Source organism: Aethalodelphis obliquidens, unplaced genomic scaffold (assembly GCF_003676395.1).
Source record: "Aethalodelphis obliquidens isolate GAN/ISIS:26980383/991018 unplaced genomic scaffold, ASM367639v1 scaffold59, whole genome shotgun sequence".
NCBI lineage: Eukaryota > Metazoa > Chordata > Mammalia > Artiodactyla > Delphinidae > Aethalodelphis > Aethalodelphis obliquidens.
The window spans coordinates 1,946,205-1,966,319 of record NW_020838003.1 but is presented as its reverse complement, the minus strand read 5'-3'; the positions used below and the strand labels follow the sequence as shown (position 1 = coordinate 1,966,319).

Genomic DNA, 20,115 nt, shown 5'->3' with positions numbered 1-20,115 from the left:
TCAATTTCATTTCTTTTTATGGCTGAGTGATATTCCATTGTATATATGTGCCACATCTTCTTTATCCATTCATCCGATGATGGACACTTAGGTTGTTTCCATCTCCGAGCTATTGTAAATAGAGCTGCAATGAACATTTTGGTACATGACTCTTTTTGAATTATGGTTTGCTTAGGGTATATGCCCAGTAGTGGGATTGCTGGGTCATATGGTAGTTCTATTTGTAGCTTTTTAAGGACCCTCCATACTGTTCTTCACAGTGGCTGTATCAATTTACATTCCCACCAACAGTGCAAGAGGGTTCCCTTTTCTCCACACCCTCTCCAGCATTTATTGTTTCTAGATTTTTTGATGATGGCCATTCTGACTGGTGTGAGATGATATCTCATTGCAGTTTTGATTTGCATTTCTCTAATGATTAGTGATGTTGAGCATTCTTTCATGTGTTTGTTGGCAGTCTGTGTATCTTCTTTGCAGAAATGTCTATTTAGGTCTTCTGCCCATTTTTGGATTGGGTTGTTTGTTTTTTTGATATTGAGCTGCATGAGCTGCTTGTATATTTTGGAGATTAATCCTTTGTCAGTTGCAAATATTTTCTCTCATTCTGAGGGTTGTCTTTTCGTCTTGTTTATGGTTTCCTTTGCTGTGCAAAAGCTTTGAAGTTTCATTAGGTCCCATTTGTTTATTTTTGTTTTTATTTCCATTTCTCTAGGAGATGGGTCAAAAAGGATCTTGCTGCGATTTATGTCATAGAGTGTCCTGCCTGTGTTTTCCTCTAAGAGTTTGATAGTTTCTGGCCTTACATTTAGGTTTTTAATCCATTTTGAGCTTATTTTTGTGTATGGTGTTAGGGAGTGATCTAATTTCATACTTTTACATGTACCTGTCCAGTTTTCCCAGCACCATTTATTGAAGAGGCTGTCCTTTCTTCACTGTACCTTCCTGCCTCCTTTATCAAAGATAAGGTGACCATATGTGCGTGGGTTTATCTCTGGGCTTTCTGTCCTGTTCCATTGATCTATATTTCTGTTTTTGTGCCAGTACCATACTGTCTTGATTACTGTAGCTTTGTAGTATAGTCTGAAGTCAGAGAGCCTGATTCCTCCAGCTCCATTTTTCATTCTCAAGATTGCTTTGGCTATTCAGGGTCTTTTGTGTTTCCATACAAATTGTGGAATTTTTTGTTCTAGTTCTGTGAAAAATGCCCGTGGTAGTTTGATAGGGATTGCATTGAATCTGTAGATTGCTTTGGGTAGTAGAGTCATTTTCACAATGTTGATTCTTCTCCAATCCAAGAACATGGTATATCTCTCCATCTATTTGTATCATCTTTAATTTCTTTCATCAGTGTCTTATAATTTTCTGCATACAGGTCTTTTGTCTCCTTAGGTAGGTTTATTCCTAGATATTTTATTCTTTTTGTTGCAATGGTAAATGGGAGTGTTTTCTTGATTTCACTTTCAGATTTTTCATCATTAGTGTATAGGAATGCTAGAGATTTCTGTGCATTAATTTTGTATCCTGCTACTTTACCAAATTCATTGATTAGCTCTAGCGGTTTTCTGGTAGCATCTTTAGGATCCTCTATGTATAGTATCATGTCATCTGCAAACAGTGACAGCTTTACTTCTTCTTTTCCGATTTGGATTCCTTTAATTTCCTTTTCTTGTCTGATTGTTGTGGCTAAAACTTCCAAACCTATGTTGAATAAGAGTGGTGAGAGTGGGCAACCTTGTCTTGTTCCTGATCTTAGTGGAAAAGGTTTCAGTTTTTCACCGTTGAGGATGATGTTGGCTGTGGGTTTGTCATATATGGCCTTTATTATGTTGAGGAAAGTTCCCTCTATGCCTACTTTCTGCAGGGTTTTTATCATAAATGGGTGTTGAATTTTGTCGAAAGCTTTCTCTGCATCTATTGAGATGATCATATGGTTTTTCTCCTTCAGTTTGTTAATATGGTGTATCACGTTGATTGATTTGCGTATATTGAAGAATCCTTGCATTCCTGGAATAAACCCCACTTGACCATGGTGTATGATCCGTTTAATGTCCAGTTGGATTCTGTTTGCTAGTATTTTGTTGAGTATTTTTGAATCTATGTTCATCAGTGATATTGGCTTGTAGTTTTCTTTCTTTGTGACATCCCTGTCTGGTTTTGGTATCAGGGTGATGGTGGCCTCATAGAATGAGTTGGGGAGTGTTCCTCCCTCTGATATATTTTGGAAGAGTTTGAGAAGGATAGGTGATAGCTCTTCTCTAAATGTTTGATATAATTCGCCTGTGAAGCCATCTGGTCCTAGGCTTTTGTTTGTTGGAAGATTTTAAATCACAGTTTCAATTTCAGTGCTTTTGATTGGTCTGTTCATATTTTCTATTTCTTCCTGATTCAGTCTTGGCAGGTTGTGCCTTTCTAAGAATTTGTCCATTTCTTCCAGGTTGTCCATTTTATTGGCATAGAGTTGCTTGTAGTAATCTCTCATGATCTTTTGTATTTCTGCAGTGTCAGTTGTTACTTCTCCTTTTTCATTTCTAATTCTATTGATTTGAGTCTTCTCCCTTTTTTTCTTGATGAGTCTAGCTAATGGTTTATCAATTTTGTTTATCTTCTCAAAGAACCAGCTTTTAGTTTTATTGATCTTTGCTATTGTTTCCTTCATTTCTTTTTCATTTATTTCTGATCTGATTTTTATGATTTCTTTCCTTCTGCTAACTTTGGGGTTTTTTTGTTCTTCTTTCTCTAACTGCTTTAGGTGCAAGGTTAGGTTGTTTATTTGAGATGTTTCCTGTTTCTTGAAGTAGGATTGTATTGCTATAAACTTCCCTCTTAGAACTGCTTTTGCTGCATCCCATAGATTTTGGGTCGTCGTGTCTCCATTGTCATATGTGTCTAGGTATTTTTTATGGCTGAGTAATATTCCATTGTATGTATATGCCATATTCTGTTTATCCACTCATCTGCTGATTGTCTTTGATTAATTTTTAAAATGGAAAATTACTTAATAAATACAGCCCAATAAAAAATACTTTCAATATGGGATTCAAAAGGGAAAATATTAAGATTATGAGATATAAACTCTGTATAGCAACCACTGGATCTCCAATGACTAGTATATTTTATGGCACATAGTAGATACTCAACAGATATTTATTGCATGAGTGAATGAATAAACCACTGTAATATGTTAAAAACTGACTTAAACATAGAATAAATGCTCTCTATTGCACAAACCCAAGTAAAAGACAGAGCGCAAGGGAGCTCAATAGCATCTACCGAGGTCAATCATAAGGGCACAAAGCAGAACGGAGAAGGGTGGATCTGGAGGGGCGAACTGAGAAAGCCAATACATGCATCAAGAGTCACTCAAGTCGTAAGTGGGCAAGTGGCTGCATCTCTTATTCAGGGCTGTGTAAGCATGAGTGTGCTTCCCCTCATTAAACCTCTTATATTCTGGCTATTAATGTAAGGAGTTAAAAATAGCATATAAAAACTAATTATTTTGATTAATATACAGTTACATTTTTGGAAACTGGGAAAATTTAAGACCCACAGAGTGACAGTAATGTGAAACTTTAGAAAAATTGAAACTTACCACACAATGTACATCATATGCCCTAGATCTGATTGCAAAGAAGCAAAATGAAATTAATAGAAATTTTGCCAGTTTAAGGACTCTGGGAAGAGATCTTGTGCTGAAAGAACTCACTACACTTTTGCAAACATAAATCAACTTTAAGATATAATTTTCCTCGAATGGTTAAAGAATGAATGTCCTTGTTAACCTATTTTATGGACATAATCAGAACACTTTCACCACCCAAAGCACTGTTTCGTTATTCTGCAGATTGTAATGAATTTGCTCTGCTTTAGAATTGCCTTATGTCCCATATGCTATAATTTTTTAAGCTGGGAGTAATTTCATGATGCTTTTATTTAGCTAGCTTAAGATTTAAACATAAATGCTTATAAATAATTTTTTGACAATACTTTTGTGATTTATGGACTTGCCAGGAAATAGATGTAGTCTATATACAGAGCAGTTTGACATATTTTATTGAGAGAGAGAAAATTAAGAGGTTGGGAGAAAGAAACATATGTGAGTAAAAAACATGTAAATCATATATGGGAAATGGCTAAAGAAATGGATGTAATTTAACTTAAATAAGGGGTGTTTGAAGACCAATTAATATGGAATTAGTATGCTGAGTAGATCTTTCTCTTTACTAAGGGCACAGGATAATGAACTTAAAAAATATAAGTTAAGGATATGATTACTGGATTCAAATAGACTTGGGTAAGAGTCCCATCTCCAAACACTTGCTAGCAGATTATAACTTTGGCAGATTCCTTAATTATCTGACCTTCAGTTTTCCCATATGAAAATACAGATAATAACAATAATTACCTTATCACATTGTGGGGAGGATTGAATGGGCTCAAATCTGCCCCCTGATGCACAGCAAACATCCAATAAACGTAAGCTACTTTTATTGTTCAAAGTCAAGGACAAGTTAAATATTGGAGAGGATCATCAAAGGAGTAAGTCCTTCCCTTGAGAGCAGTTGAGGATACGAGAGGGTCATCTCTGTCTGCAAGCAACATTCTTCTCCAGGTGATCCATTTATGTATTTTTCTAGTCCACAATCCTAGAAGTAAACTATAAATAAGGAGCAACTGTTGTAAAAATACTTTTTATACTCTTTCAGTGTTGGCTTGTTATCTCTGGGAAGGAAAATTTTGCTACTGAAATTTCATGTTTGTCACTCTGAAAGTGGGTTGGAATCAGCCTGGCTGCTGATGGGACTATACCGACGTTTCCAGTTGGGAGTCAGTGTCTGAGGCATATGCTGCTCTTCATGCCCTGCTCTTATCTCTCGGGCAAGCCTCACTATTTCAGTGAGACCAGCCATATCTGCCAGTATTTTCTCCAAAGACAAGGATGTCTACTTTGCCTGGGCATATGGCAGGTGGAAGGGCCAGGGGATTGACACTCCAGGAGTAGCCCTCACCAATGACTGTTGGAGTTGGTGGATGAGTTCTTGAACTTCTTTACTCCTTGGGTGAGAAAATATTCATTTACACTCTTTTCCCATGGGAACCATCCCAGTCACTCACATGGGACTGGCTTGATAATTCACCTTTATTGGCTGACTTATCTTCCTTGGCTCCTTTCCCCTACTCCCCCTCCAGTGTTTGGGGTCACCTCTCAAGTAAATGGCTTGCATTAAAAATTCTTGTTTCAGAGTCTGCTTTGGGGGGAGCCAAACTGAGGCAGGGTGTCAGTGGCTTTCTTTTGTAATTTATTTATTTTCCAGCTTAATTGACATATAATTGACACACAATTGTGTAAGTTTAAGGTGAAAAATGTATTGATTTGATAACACATATATATTGCATCTTTCATGTTTTCATCACAATACAGATCATAAGAGATTTGATGCAAATGGGAAAGGATGGGATTTATGGGGGAACTGGAAAGAAGAATGTCCATTCATTTTAATTACAAACATGTTATTTAATACAGGCATACCTTGGAGATATGGCAGGTTTGGTTCCAGACCACCGCAATAAAGTGAATACAGCAGTAAAGCAAGTCACACGAATTTTTTGTATTCCCAGTACATATATAAAAGTTATGTTACATTGTACTGTAGTGTATTAAGTGTGCAACAGCATTATGTCTAAAAAAATAATATACAGACCTTAATTAGAAAATACTTTATTGCTAAAAAATGCCAACCATATTCTGAGCCCTCAGTGAGTCCTAATCTTTTTGCTGGTGGAGGCTCTTGCCTTGATGCTGACGGCTGCTCACTGATGAGGGTGGTGGCTGCTGAAGCTTGGGGTGGCCGTGACAGCTTCATAAAATAAGACACCAGTGAAGTTTGCTGCACTGATTGACACTTCCTTCCACAGACAATTTCTCTGCAGCATGTAATGCTGTTTGACAGCATTTTACCCATAGTAGAACTTCTTTAAAAATTAGAGTCAATCCTTTCAAACCCTGCTGCTGCTTTATCAACTAAGTTTATGTAATACTGTAAATCCTTTGTTGGCATGTCAATAATTTTCACAGCATCTTCACCAGGAGTAGATTTTAGCTCAAGAAACTACTTTCTTTGCTCATCCTCATTCATTAAAATTTTATCGTGAGATTGCAGCAATTCAGCCACATCTTCAGGCTCCACTTCTAATTCTAGTTCTCTTGCTATTTCTGCCACGTCTGCAGTCACTTCCTCCACTGAAGTCTTGAACCCCTTAAAGTCATCAATGAGGGTTGGAATCAACTTCTAAACTCTTGTTAATGTTGGTATATTGACCTCTTCCCAGGAATCACAAATGTTGTTAATGGCATCCAGAATGATGAATCCTTATCAGAAGGTTTTCAGTTGACTTTGTCCAGATCCATCAGAGGAATCACTATGGCAGCTATAGCCTTATGAAATTTACTACTTAAATAATAAGACTTGAAGTTGAAATAACTTGTTGATCCATGGGATGCAGAGTGGATTTTTATTTGTTAATAGACATGGAAACAGCATTAATCTGTTGTAACACCTCCATCAGAGCTGTTGGGTGATCAGGTGCATTGTCATTGAGCAGTAGTATTTTGAAAGGAATTTTTTCTGAGCAGTAGATCTCAACAGTGGGCTTAAAATATTCAGTAAATCATGTTGTCAACAGATGTGCTGTCATCCAGGCTTTGTTATTCCATTTATAGAGTACAGGCAGAGTAGATTTAGCATAAATCTTTTTTTTTCTTTAGCATAATTCTTAAGGGCAGTAAAGTTTTCAGAATGGTAAATGAACATGGGCTTCTACTTAAAGACACCAGCTGCATTAGCCCCTAATAAGAGAGTCAGCCTGTCCTTTGAAGCCAGGCATTGACTTCTCCTCTTTAGCTATGAAAGTCCTAGATGGCATCTTATTCCGATAGAAGGCTGTTTTATCTACATCGAAAATCTGTTGTTTAGTGTAGCCACCCTCATTTATGATCTTAGCTAGATCTCCTTGATAACTTGCTGCAGCTTCTACATCAGCACCTGCTGTTTCACTTTGCACTTCTATCTTACGGAGACAGCTTCTTCCCTTAAACCTCATGAACCAACCTCTGCTAGCTTCAAACCTTTCCTCTGCAGCTTCCTCACCTCTCTCAGCCTTCACAGAATTGAAGAGAGTTAGGGCTTTGCTCTGGATCAGGCTTTGGCTTAAAGAAATGTTCATGGCACCCCAAAACAATTACAGTAGTAACATCAAAGTCACTGATCACAGATCATCATAACAAATATAATAATAATGAAAAAGTTTGAAATATTTAGAGAATTACCAAAATGTGATACAGAGACACAAAGTGAGCAAATGCTGTTTAAAAAAAAATGGCACTGATAGACTTGCTTGATGCATAGTTGCCACAAACATTCAATTTGTTAAAACACGGCATCTGTGAAACAATAAAGCAAAGGGCAATAAAATGAGGCATACCTTTACTAGGTGCCAGACACTGGGCTAAACACTGGTGGCATAAGACATGGGTCCTGCCCTGGAGAGACTCACATTCTATTAGGAAACACAGACATAGCAATCCTTCATTAAAATCCAAGGTGACCCATGACTTATTTAAGCAAACTGAGTGCAAAGTACTTATGGGAGTACAGATGGGAAAGAAGTCCAGAAGGCTGGTGGAGGTGTACTTCAAATTCTGTGATATTTCTACTAAAGGATGAGTAGGACTTTGGTAGAATAAGGTTGAGAAGAGCCTTCTAAGCAGGGAAAACATCTTGCGTAGAGCTTGAAGATGCGTGAAGTGTTTGGACAGTTGGAGAAAAGTTTATTGTGGGGTAGAAAAGTGGCAGGAGATAAGGCTGAGAGAGTGGAAGAGCCTGAACATGTAAGTTGTAGAACAGATGATAGCATGGGGAAGGACTTGATGCATCAGAAAAAGCAAGTGCCATCATGCCTTGTTCCAACACTGCCTTTTCTGTATGTCTCCAGGGCAAGGAGAAAAGGGAGAGAAGAAGAAAATTCACAAGAGAGGCTGTGTATTTTCAGCTACCATTCATGAATGATGATCAGTTGCCAGGCCCTTCCCAAACCTTATCCCATTTTATCCTCTTGAGAAGCCTTTGAGATAAGACTATTAAGACCTTTCACTGGTGAGGACATTGAGGATCAGAAGAGGTCTAGAGAATTTTAAAGTTCAGAGTTCATGATTGCCTGATTCCAAAGCCATTAACCACTGCATTATACTACTTCTCTTTTCGAAGAAGCAAATGTGGGGTGGACAGAAGTTGCTGTGATTGTTATTGTCTGGATTGGTGCAACAGCTAGGTGGAGGCCACTGAAAGGAGAGCCCCAGTTGCTGACTTCTGCTTATCTGGGGCAACAAAGAAAGCAGAAGGAGTAGCCATCATGTTGAAAGTCATTTGTTTTTATTATTTACTTTGGTGAAGTCTCCAAGAAGTATTTTGGATTTGGAGTATTTGTTTGTTCAATAAATTCATTCTTAGCAATTGCTAAAATCATCCAACGGAGGAAGAAAGAATAAAAAATTAACTTAAGTCACAACAATGGCAATGCCAGTGCTATAGAGCAAGTGAGTTTTGGCCTGTGGTTAATCACTTCCTCTAAGAGCCCTCATACAGTACCACCGTTAATTCTACAGCACTTCAAAGTTTATCTTTTCTTTTGTAAAAGCCTTAAATAAACAATATCATAGCTTTTCTGCTATGTTCCCAGCACTTTTGAACTATTTGATTTCTTTTGAAGTTTAATGGTTGTCTTCAGAATCTAGTTACTTGAATGAAAATGTTTGCCATTAAATTGTCAGTTAACAACAGCTCAGGAGAAAGTTGACCTAATTGGCATGACTTTTAAGTTTTTTTCTATTAGCACCATTCTTAAATCGAGATAGACAAAAAGATAAAATGGACCATATCTTTTCATAAATAATGAAAAAACAGACATTTAAATGCTTTTGAAAATGCTAAGCACCATGCATTCTCATGCTACACTATAGTAGAACAGGGAAGGAGTACAGACAATCTAGGAAATGGGATGCTCCCTTTTAAGCATGTGATCAAAGCATTAATGAAAAAGCTCTGCAAATTCCACAATAATTGATTTTCAATCTTCTAGACTAGTAAATAGTATTATAACAACAATCTACTATAGTCAGTGCAACTTAAAAAATTTTTTTTAACATTAAAAAAAATTTTTTTGAACATTCCATTTCTATAATGTATTTTAAAATACCCACATCATCAGGGGCCCTAAAATCTACACTCCAGAGTTATAAGAACATCATGGAATGTGGGGGCTGGACGTTTTGAGCAGTAATTGTTTCAGGTAGCAATCTTATAGTCAGCTTTAAGTCATTTTCCCATCAGCCACTTGAAACCCTTTAGAACTAGGACAGTGTTCACTCTATATCACAGACTCCCAGTGGTCTTTGAGAAACAACCTGGAAGTTAACTTGCTGCTTGTGATGATGGGTGATTCCTCTTTAGGCTGAAAAGGAAAAAATCTGATGCATTCATCTAAAAACTTTATTTGCTATGGGAATTGCTTTGGCTAATGCAACTTTTAAGATCTGTTGGTTCACTCAAAGGTCAAGGAACATTTATATAAGGAATCTTCAATAGCATTCTTTCAGCTTGGCAAGCCGTGAATGCCCTGATGCCAGTTTTTCCCTCTTTTGAGTATTAAATTTGCGTACGCCTTCATTTGAATTCCCACCAAATAGTGAAATTGTTTTCAAAATATGCAGATAACTTCGTGTAAAGCTAGAGCCTTTTCTTCTACTTTTATGTCCTTGTGTCCTGACCCTCCTGAATAAGTCCGCAATAAGGGTCCCTCTGCCCAGTGTCGTTTGAGGCAATAGAATGAGACTGAGTTTGGTCAGAAACAAAGGAAAGCTTTATTCTTTGGTAAGAGACTGGAGAGGTGTGAGCTTGCGCTGCACATTGCCCTCCCGCTGCTCTAGCCGACAAGCCATGGGCAGGGCTGCTTTATGTGGATCTCATCAGCGGGGAGGGGCGAGAGTGGAGTTCTCGCGCGAGCGAGGAGTTCTCGCGCGAGCGAGGCAGGCACAGCTGTGCTGCTCAGGTTCCATATTGCAGTGCCGGGTGCAGCGTCTGTGCGCACGGCCCGCCGCAGCCATCTTGGATTGTGGTGTGACGCAGCACTTTTGCGTATGGCCCGCTGAGCTGCAGTGTCGGGCACAATGGTTTTGCGCTAGGAACTCTGGTTTGAGGGGTCAGGGCAAGGCCTCTGCCCACGGCCCACTACGAGCAAGTGAAACTAGACGAAATACAAAAGAAAAGGAAAAAAAAGGTAAGATTTTATTACTCAGATTCTGTTGTTATTTCCCGGGAATTGTTAATGGGCTTTGCCGGTGACAAATCCCCCCTCTGTCTTTTGTCCTGCTCCTCATTCTTGAGTGGTGCAGGTCCGTAAGTATTTCCTGCAGGTTTGGGACATCGTCATAACCGCGGGGAGAGGAACAGAGCTTCTCCCCAGCCGCCTTTAGACGTTTGTCCCCAGGCCTCAGCCCAGACTGCCTGCATCCCTGAGCGACCACCATTTGTTTAACCTTTTGGAGACAGAGAACACCGGACTATTTAAAATTCATGGCCCAGGTCTTCCCTGGTGGCGCAGTGGTTAAGAATCCTGCCAATGCAGGAGAAACGGGTTCTGTAAGGTCGGATCTTGATAAACGGCACCGGGAAACAGAGGAAAGCTTCAAGTGAGCTTTATTAGGGAGTGCTCCCGAGCGAGGTTCACTGGTCCGAGAGAAAGGGGCCAGAGAAGTCGCACCCGGGCGAGGGTTGGGCAAGATTTTATAGGGGAAGAAGGGAAGGGGGTGTGGTGAATCTGGGAGGGCGCAAGGTATTCCTTATTTGGTGGTCTCTTCGGGTATCGTGGCAATATCTGGTGCCGGTTGCATCAGTCTTGGGACCGTTAGTCCCGCCCCTCGAAAGGCGGGAAGGCTGGGCCATATGGAAAGTCCCCAGGTCAGTTCCTGGAACTGGGTGGTCCGGCGAGTTTCGGTGTGATGCAACCTGTGAATCTGATTGCGTTCCCCTGCCTCGGGCCAGTTGGCCTTACAGGTTCAAGCCCTGGTCCGGGAAGATCTCACATGCCGCGGAGCAACTAAGCCCCTGAGCCATAACTACTGAGCCTGTGCTCTAGAGCCCGCGTGCCACAACTACTGAAACCCACACACCTATAGTCTCTGCTCTGCAGCAAGAGATGCCACTGCAGTGAGAAATCCCATGCACTGCCACAAATAGTAGCCCCATGCTCACCACAACTAGAGAAAGCCTGTGTGCGGCAACAAAGACCCAACGCAGCCAAAAATAAATAAAATTAAATTAAAAAATACATGGCCGAAATATTAGCAAGCCAATAATGGTCAAGTGACAAATTATTCTAAAAATAAAGGTATCTAGGTCTTTTGCCTGCAGGCACAAGACCTGTGTGGCCTGATGTGAAGGCTCACTGTCATGGCCTGAATATCCCTAGTCACACTTTTGTTGTTTTTCGGAAGCAGAGAAAGGTTCATAGGGAGTAGTCCGGGGGGGTCTGTTGCTTTTTTTTTTTTTTTTTTTTTGCAGTACATGGGTCTCTCACTGCTGTGGCCTCTCCCGTTGCGGAGCACTGGCTCCGGACGTGCAGACTCAGCGGCCATGGCTCATGGGCCTAGCCGCTTCGCGGCATGTGGGGTCCTCCCAGACCGGAGCACGAACCCGCATCCCCTGCATCGGCAGGCGGACTCTCAACCACTGCGCCACTAGGGAAGCCCTCTGTTGCTGTTTTTTAACCTCTTCTGAAAGTTTGGTGGTCCGAATGGTCAGGTCCACACTACATCAATGTATATTAAAGATACTACATTGATCTAAGAAGGAACTAGCTTTGTGGAGTTATAGACGCTTGTAATTATACACACAAAAACATACTTGGGGGACATCTTGGGGCATGGTTTCAGTAATTTTTCCCCTTGTGTAAGTAAGTTACTCTGGTTTGCAGTACAACATTCTATAGAATGTTAAGTGGAAGTAGATGCTCCCTACTTTTCATGTGGAAGTGGACCAATGTCCATAAAGAGTGGCAAATAAAATGAATAATGATTCCACACACACACAAAAAAGGAGTAGTCCAGGGGGTCTTTTGCCCCAGGTTGTCTCTCTGCTGGTTGGGACTTAGGGTCTCTCTTTACTGGAGTGTGATGTACCCCCAAAGTGATCCCCTGCAGCTTCAGGGCAGAATGGGTGGTTGGGATCACCAAGTGGGGTCAGTTCCCCTTAGGAGTGAGCTGATCTTGCAGGCTGCCGGTTTTCCAGGTTTTTAGGTTCACCCAGTCTCCTGACCAGAAAGAGTGGAAAGCCAGGTCAGTGGGTGTGGGCAGCACGTGGTTACCATATTCCATGAGGGCTTTCATGGTTTCTCCTACCTGGAGGGCACACTTGAGTTGTTCCATTTTGAGGGGGTTAAGGTGTCCCTTCTCTTGGGCTTGGGGAATGGGTCTGCCATACCTGAATTCAAACACACTTTAATTTTTCCCTTAGGGCAATCAAAAGCAACTTAATCCAATTTTCTTGAGTCTCCTGATACAGTTTGTCTAAGGCCAGTTTCAAGGTCTGATTGAATCTCCCTACTTTCCCCGATGATTGGGGTCACCAGGATGAGTGCAAGGTTCATTTTATGCCTAGGGCACTTGTTATCCCCTTCATCACTTGAGACACAAATGCTGGACCATTATCACTTTGTAGGGATCCTAAGAGCCCAGACCTGGGGATTATTTCTTTTAGCAACTTCAGCTGCCATTTCAGTTCTAGCAGGGAATGCTTCTGTCCACCCAGAAAATGTGTCTACTAGCACCAGGAGATATCTGAAATTGCCTGATACTCTCAGTATCACAGTGAAATCAGTCTGCAAACCTTCCCCAGGATATGTCCCCCTGGTCTGAATGGACCTTATCTGGGGGCTTCTAGGGGGTTTGGTGTTGGAGTGGTTTATTTTGCATATGGGGACTGTCTCAACTATGTGACCAATTATACTTTTCGTGCCAGGAGTTACCATGACCACAACTAACCACTCTCTCACTTCATCCTAGCTTACCCTTCCCCCTGTTGGTGTCCTCAAGTCCATTCTCTATGTCTGTGTCTTTTCCTGTCCTGCCCGTAGGTTCATCAGAACCATTTTTTTTTTTTTAGATTTTGAGATTGTTCTAGAAAAAACATTCACTTACTGACAGAGGCTAAAAGAGAAAGGGCAGATTTTAAAAACTTGAATATATAGTGTTCTATAGTTGAGTTAGTATTTGTCTCTCCACAGGAACATTTTCTTCACCCCTGCTTCCCCAGATTTATTAAGACAAGGACTGTGTTTTATTTATTGTTGTATATCTGGAACCTCACATCTGTCTTGTAATAAGATTGGATGCTAAAGAAATATTTGTTAAATTGAGCAAACTAAACTGATTTCTTACTTTTTATATGCTGTTTATTCTAGATTTGCTTATTCAACTGTATTGAGGGATCATAGAGTTACTATGATTGTTATTCTTTTAAGACTTAGAAGCAACTAAGCAGCAGTGGCATAAATAGTAACATCATCTGTTTTTATGAATCAACATGCAGAAGAAGACTTAGAGGCAAATTTCAGGCTTAAATATAGAATGTCCATTTCTATATTAAGTCTACAGAAAACTTGTCATTTTTCCAGTGTCTACCCAAAGAAGATAAAATGTTAATTTCCAGTGAGTTCAGTCCAATTATTCTTCAGAATTTCTTTCCTAAACTTTCTCTTAAAGCCAAACAATGAATAGCTATGACCCTCTGTACCTACTCATACATTAGTGTCTTCCTTTATCACCTGCATTTGGTTGTTTCTAACACTGGCCTTGTGAGGGGTTAGAACTAGAATCAGAAGTTGCAAACTGATGGTCTGCACCCAAATATGGCTCACATAGTTGGTTTTGTTTGGTATTTTTAAAATTAGTATTTGTATTTGTGGGTCCCTAAAGCCACCCTCAGGTTCAATGTGTGATTTACTAGAAGGACTTATAGGACAAAGAAAAACTGTTTTACTCATGGTTACAGTTTATTACATCAAAAGGATAAAGACTAAAATCAGCAATGAAAAAAGGTGCATAGGGCAAAGTTCAGGAGACATCAGGCAGAAGCTTCCAGTTGTCCTATCCCAGTAGTCCTGGGGACAGTGCTCATTCTTCCAGCAACAATGTATGACAGCCTGCTTGGAATATTGCCAACCAGCAAAATTACCTGAACCTTGGTGTCTAGTGTTTTTCTTGGTCACATAGGTGTGACTGACTGCCTATGTGGCTGGCCTTATTCTCCATTCTCTCCAGAGGTCAAGCTGATATCACATGACACTAGGTCCATATCATAAATCACATTGTTAGCATAGACTATCTGATGTGGTCCAAGGCCCTTAGGTAAACAAAGCAGTCTTATCAGGCGGGATATTCCAAGGGCTTAGAGGTTGCCTTCTTGGAACCAAGCAAAGGCCAATCTTTCTTAGGAATGTAAAGAGCCAATCTAGACCTGTTGAGTGAATACTCTACTGCACAGTATTAATTGTAAAACCTATGAGGTTTAAGAGATTTCACATTAAATATGGATTTTTTGGATTCTCTTGAAAATCTGTCCTACATGTTACCCTGGCTGCCACTGATGGGAGCTGAGCAACTTTTTTACTTTGAATAAGGCATGTGCTTTCTAGCTCACCAAAGTCCTTCAATATTACACCTAGTTTGTTTCACACAATTACATGACTTACTTGATTCTTATAAGTGTTAGATTATAGATGGTTTGGAAACTAAGAGATATGTTGAAGATTGAGAATAAAATAAAAAAAATCAGCCTTTTACCTACTGGATTTGTCATGTGACTCCTCACGTTGTTTTTCTATGTTACTCTGTTCACCATTTCTTTGCTTAACTCATGGGATAAATTGTTATTCTGAGAATATCATAATTATCCAAATAAAAGAATCAGAAGTTTACTCTAGAGTAATAGTTTAAATTTTTTAAAAATCTGGGGTCTAAAAAGAATTTTTTTGCAGTAAAGTAACTATATATTGTCTACTTTTTCTAAACTCATTCATCCCTTTTTCTTCCTAAACTACTTTCACCAGAAATAAAGGAATCAATATTGTTCCTTATTTTAGTCAGTATCACATAGAAGGTTTAGTTTGGGAACCAGGACATAAATGTTTTGATCGCATATGACCACTTGCACTTTTTACTGGGACCTGTTCTAAGTTACTCCCCTACAACCTGGCTACTAGGTTATAATGAAAGCAATTCGCAGAAAAAAAAAATTGCCACACATTCAAGTATTTGTTAAATAGACATTCTTTAGAAAATAGGCACAAAACAATTGATAATCTTTGTTTGGTAAGCTTGTCTTCTCAGATGCTTTGGCTGCCTTATCGCAAGAATGTTTTGCTCAAAGCACACATCCATTAGTACAGAGACAGGAATAAGGCAAATGAATTCCTTCTGATCCAAGGGATCAAAGCATGTCCTTTAGGAACCAAGCCTGAGTATTACCCATAAAGGCACAGGCCAGAAGCTTCCAAGATTCTCAGTCTCTGTTCAAGTATGTTTGAAGGGTCATGAAAATATTTTAGCTAATCCACATCTTGAATACCTTGAACATATTTCTAACATTTGTATCACTAATTAACAAACCAGTAATTTCTCCAATAAAACCCATTTCTGATGCTTACTTCACTAGTTAACGAAGTCTCAGCTGTTGACTGAGATGTGGCTAACCAAATTGCCTGCAGTGGCCACCTTGGAGTGTGGCCTTTCTGAAATAATACCAGCTAACTCTCTTGTAGTCTGAATTTTATAGAGTGATTGCTTACCTTAGAGTTGAAGCTTAAACTAGCTGGCACATTCATAATACCAAATTGTCTCTGCTGAATTATTTAAAAATAAATTACAAATATCTTAACACCTTTCCAGATTTCTAGTGGTAATGATTTCCACATTACTCCTTGAGAGAGTAGATATAATATGATCTGTTCCCTACTCCAAAGCAGGAGATGCACTTAAAAATATCCACATATATAGATATCTGTCACATTCTTAAATTCTGTGGTCATTGTGAGAAAGGAGAGACTTTGTTTGTGAGTTGATGGTTTTTATACTTTAACTCTTTTGCTGATACTTATTTTGAGAAAAAATGCCAGTTTTTTTTAAACTTAAAAGGTAATGATGAATAAAGGAATAAGATTTATATAGAGCATAAGTTTATAAAGCAATAAATCATAATAAAAACTAGCACCCAGAATGTATGGGTAAAAAAACCTCTTGGTGTGCAGCAGCTTATCTGACTGGCTTTGAGATTTGTTCTTTATAACAGTGGGCAATCAATTATAAAAGTCTAAGAAATATTGTGTTCATCTTAGTACAATAATGTTAAAGCAAGTTGGTAATTACCAAGAATCGCAAGTTCCATTTGTAGCTATGTCCTTAGAGCCATTAAAAAGTCAGCTTTATTACTGAAAGTCCTGCAGGAAAGCTAAATTTGTTATTAAGGCTCTGGAATTTTCTAGCTCCCAATCTCTTTTTCCCTCCACTAAAACAGTTGTTTTCACAGCATGGATTTGGATAACTAAAGTTTCTTAGGAACATAAGGATCATATTATAGCAGAATAGATGGTATTTAATACAACACTAATAGTATGTATGGGACTAGAAAGAGACAGGTAAGAGGATTTGTGAATATTTGAGTCATTTCCTTTAAACCTTGTGATTTTGTCTTACAAGCAGACTTTTAGCTTATTAATGGTTCATTCTTTTGATGTTTAAGAGCAGAATAATGATTTTTCTTTCTTTAAAATTTATGTCAAACAATGGATACCTGAGCTTACTCTTTGCTATCAACACAAAATTAAATATTACATTTTGTATATTTGTATACTCAATTGTGTATAATACACATATAGTTATACCCTTGCATATACCAGTTATGAATCTAATTTTCTTCTCCAAAGAGTTTTTCCTTCACATGTTCAAACTATACCCATCTTAGAGTTTCTTCTCTTTGCCTGCTCACTCAGCAGCACTCACACTGAAAGACAAAAGTGATTGGGAACATGTATAAAATACAGTTGGTAAAGGAGCAGGGAGAAAAAGATGGAAAGAAATTCTGTGTCAGGAAAAGGGATGTTTTATGTGCAGGAACTGTAGAAGGCAATAAGATGTTGGGTAGTATTTCTCCAACATTTGAAGGAATATCGTAAAATGTGTTAATCATTAAGGGAACCAAACCTTTTCAGATACCTCATTCATGTGTTATCTTGAAGTAAATCTGAAGCTGGTGCTTGTTCTGCTAGTGATTTCCTGTCCACAATGGGGGAAAGAGTTACTATTTTTAATTATAGTGAAACCCTTGTTGGTTGGGCACATTACCTTCTTTTGAGAACCACTTTACTGTTTTTATTTCAAGGATGTTAATAGCATATTTTATCAGTTTTGAAAGGTTTCTAGTTAAATGTTTAATAAGCATGAGGAGTGTGAGCTGAGGGGTGAAAGGGACAAAATAGAATAGGTCCCAAAATTCTCTTTCTAGCGCGAGCTAGAAAGTTCTTTGAGTTCTCCCTTTAGACACAAAAATCAGAGGAACTGTGATATGTATTTTTAAAAAATATTCGTTAGCTGAATAGGAAAAAAAAATCACAGAATGCCAGTTTTTTTTTTTTAATGTAAAGCAGCAAAGTCCCAGCATTTAAATTTTTTTTTATTTTTTTATTTTTTTACTTTTGACTGCACTGGATCTTCTTTGCGGTGTGCAGGCTTCTCATTGTGATGGCTTATCTTGTTGCAGAGCACGGGCTGTAGGCATGCAGGCTTCAGTAGTTGTGGCTCGCGGGCTCCAGAGCACAGGCTCGGTAGTTGTGGTGCGCGGGCCTAGGTGCTCCGCAGTATGTGGGATCTTCCCGGGCCAAGAATCTAACCCGTGTCCCCTACATTGGAAGGCGGATTCTTAACCACTGCGCCACCAGGGAAGCCCAGTCCCAGCATTTAGAAAAAGACTCTTAAGTTCATATTTAGATTAAGCCCAATCAGTGTGTATCCACTGTTTTGTTTTGTCTTTTTTCCCCCCCGGTACGCGGGCCACTCACTACCGCGGCCTCTCCCGCTGTGGAGCACATGCTCCAGGCGCGCAGGCTCAGCTGCCATGGCCCACGGGCCCAGCCGCTCCACAGCATGTGGGATCCTCCCGGACCGGGGCACGAACCTGCGTCCCCTGCATCGGCAGGCGGACTCTCAACCACTGTGCCACCAGGGAAGCCCCACTGTTTTTATATTAAACTTTATTACTCTCTCAGGTATGTTCCTTTATGTAACTAAATACATTTCCTGAAAACTTCTGGCACATACATACAACTGGCAGTCATTTGTAGGATGATGATGATTATTATCTGAAATTTATTTTTATAGGTGATCCACTATAGAGTCTGGTGGTTATTAAGCTACCTATCAGTATCATAGAGGTTGTGGAGAAGAGAGCAATGCTGTGAGCTCAGAGATCTGCATCTTCATCTCTGTATGATGAAGGTACCCTGGTATGGTGCCTGGGATTTATATAATAGGAATTCAATAAATGTTTTACCTTGAGTAACTGGAAAAGAGGAGTGCATAAACTGTGATTGACACAGTGCATTTTCTCCATTAATTCGCAAACCCCTCAAGTATAATAGATACCATTTTTTATCTCTGTTTTATTAATGAGGAAATGTTGACTGATGAGTTTTTGTATCTTGCCCAGGGTCATATAACATAATAAATGGTGGATCTGAAATTTGAAGGCAAGTTGTTTAACCGCCCGTTACACTAACTTGCTTTTGCCATAGCGTTCTGAATATTTAAACTTTTTTAGAAGGAAAGGAGAAGTTCAAAGTTTTCAGTGAGAGTGCTTTTGAGACCTAGTGGTTTTGCACAGTGACTGGTGCATAAAGATTTTATTTTATTTTATTTTATTATTTTTTTTTTGCGTTACGCGGGCCTCTCACTCTTGTGGCCTCTCCCGTTGCGGAGCACAGGCTCCGGACACGCAGGCTCAGTGGCCATGGCTCATGGGCCCAGCCGCTCCGCGGCATGTGGGATCTTCCCGGACTGGGGCACGAACCTGTGTCCCCTGCATCGGCAGGCGGACTCTCAACCACTGTGCCACCAGGGAAGCCCGGTGCATAAAGATTTTAAATGGATGTTATGAGTGCTCTGAGTTTCTGCTTTGGGCAGGAGATTTTTTTTTTTTTTTAATGCAAACATTTCCAAATGGGAAAGGCAGAAAAAAAAGTCTTAGAAATCTTTATTCTTTCACATACATGGGGAAAAAATCCCAGCAATATGAGGTGGTGGCTTGTATGCAGATGCCAGTGACTGTTGCTAGATCCAGTTGAAGCATTTATTCTGATAAGGACATCAACTTACTGTCTTTTAATTTTCTACTCAATTTTCAGGCTCAGTTTAGATTTTTGTAATATTAAACTGTTTCTAAAGCAGCTTTTAAGGAAACCTCCCATGTGAGGCACTTTAGTTAATTATTTACCTAATTTTTTAGTTAATAATTAGAAAGTCATGATGTATAAATTAAGTGAAACAGGCTGTGTGCCTAGAGGAACAGGTGGGAAGGGGCAGTTTCAGAGATATCAGCTAGAATGGCCCCCATGTTTTATTCCTTTTCCAACAGCACCCCACCCCTGCACCCCGGGAAACAAGTTTTCCAAGGTCCCCATGGATGTTTATTGTCAAAATTTAAGAACAATTTTTCAGTTATCAAAATTTGAGTACCATGTCTGACTCCCAGTGATCTTGGAGGCTCGCACCATTCCTGATCCCTCTCTCTTTCTGCACCCTACTGTACAAGTGTGATTTCACCAGTGAGAGTGTCCATGCTTGAATATTCTCCAAGTACTCCAGCTCTCCAGGATTATTTTACCTGTTAGATTTCACTGAAATTGACACAACCCCCTTCCTCTAACCTCACATTATATTTGATGAGAACGCAAAACAATTTCTAATATTTTGGGCAAAGAAATTTTTTTTGGTGCTGGGCAGGGTGGTAGAGATTATGA

General features: G+C 39.5%; 1 long non-coding RNA gene across 1 annotated transcript; it reads left to right on the top strand.

The window, feature by feature from the left end:
* Positions 1-103: 103 nt before the first annotated feature.
* LOC113609948 (uncharacterized) lies at positions 104-12,930 on the top strand. Its single transcript, XR_003428884.1, has 3 exons — positions 104-114; positions 2,234-2,241; positions 11,881-12,930. It is a non-coding gene; the product is annotated as an uncharacterized LOC113609948 (long non-coding RNA).
* The last annotated feature ends 7,185 nt before the right edge of the window (positions 12,931-20,115 follow it).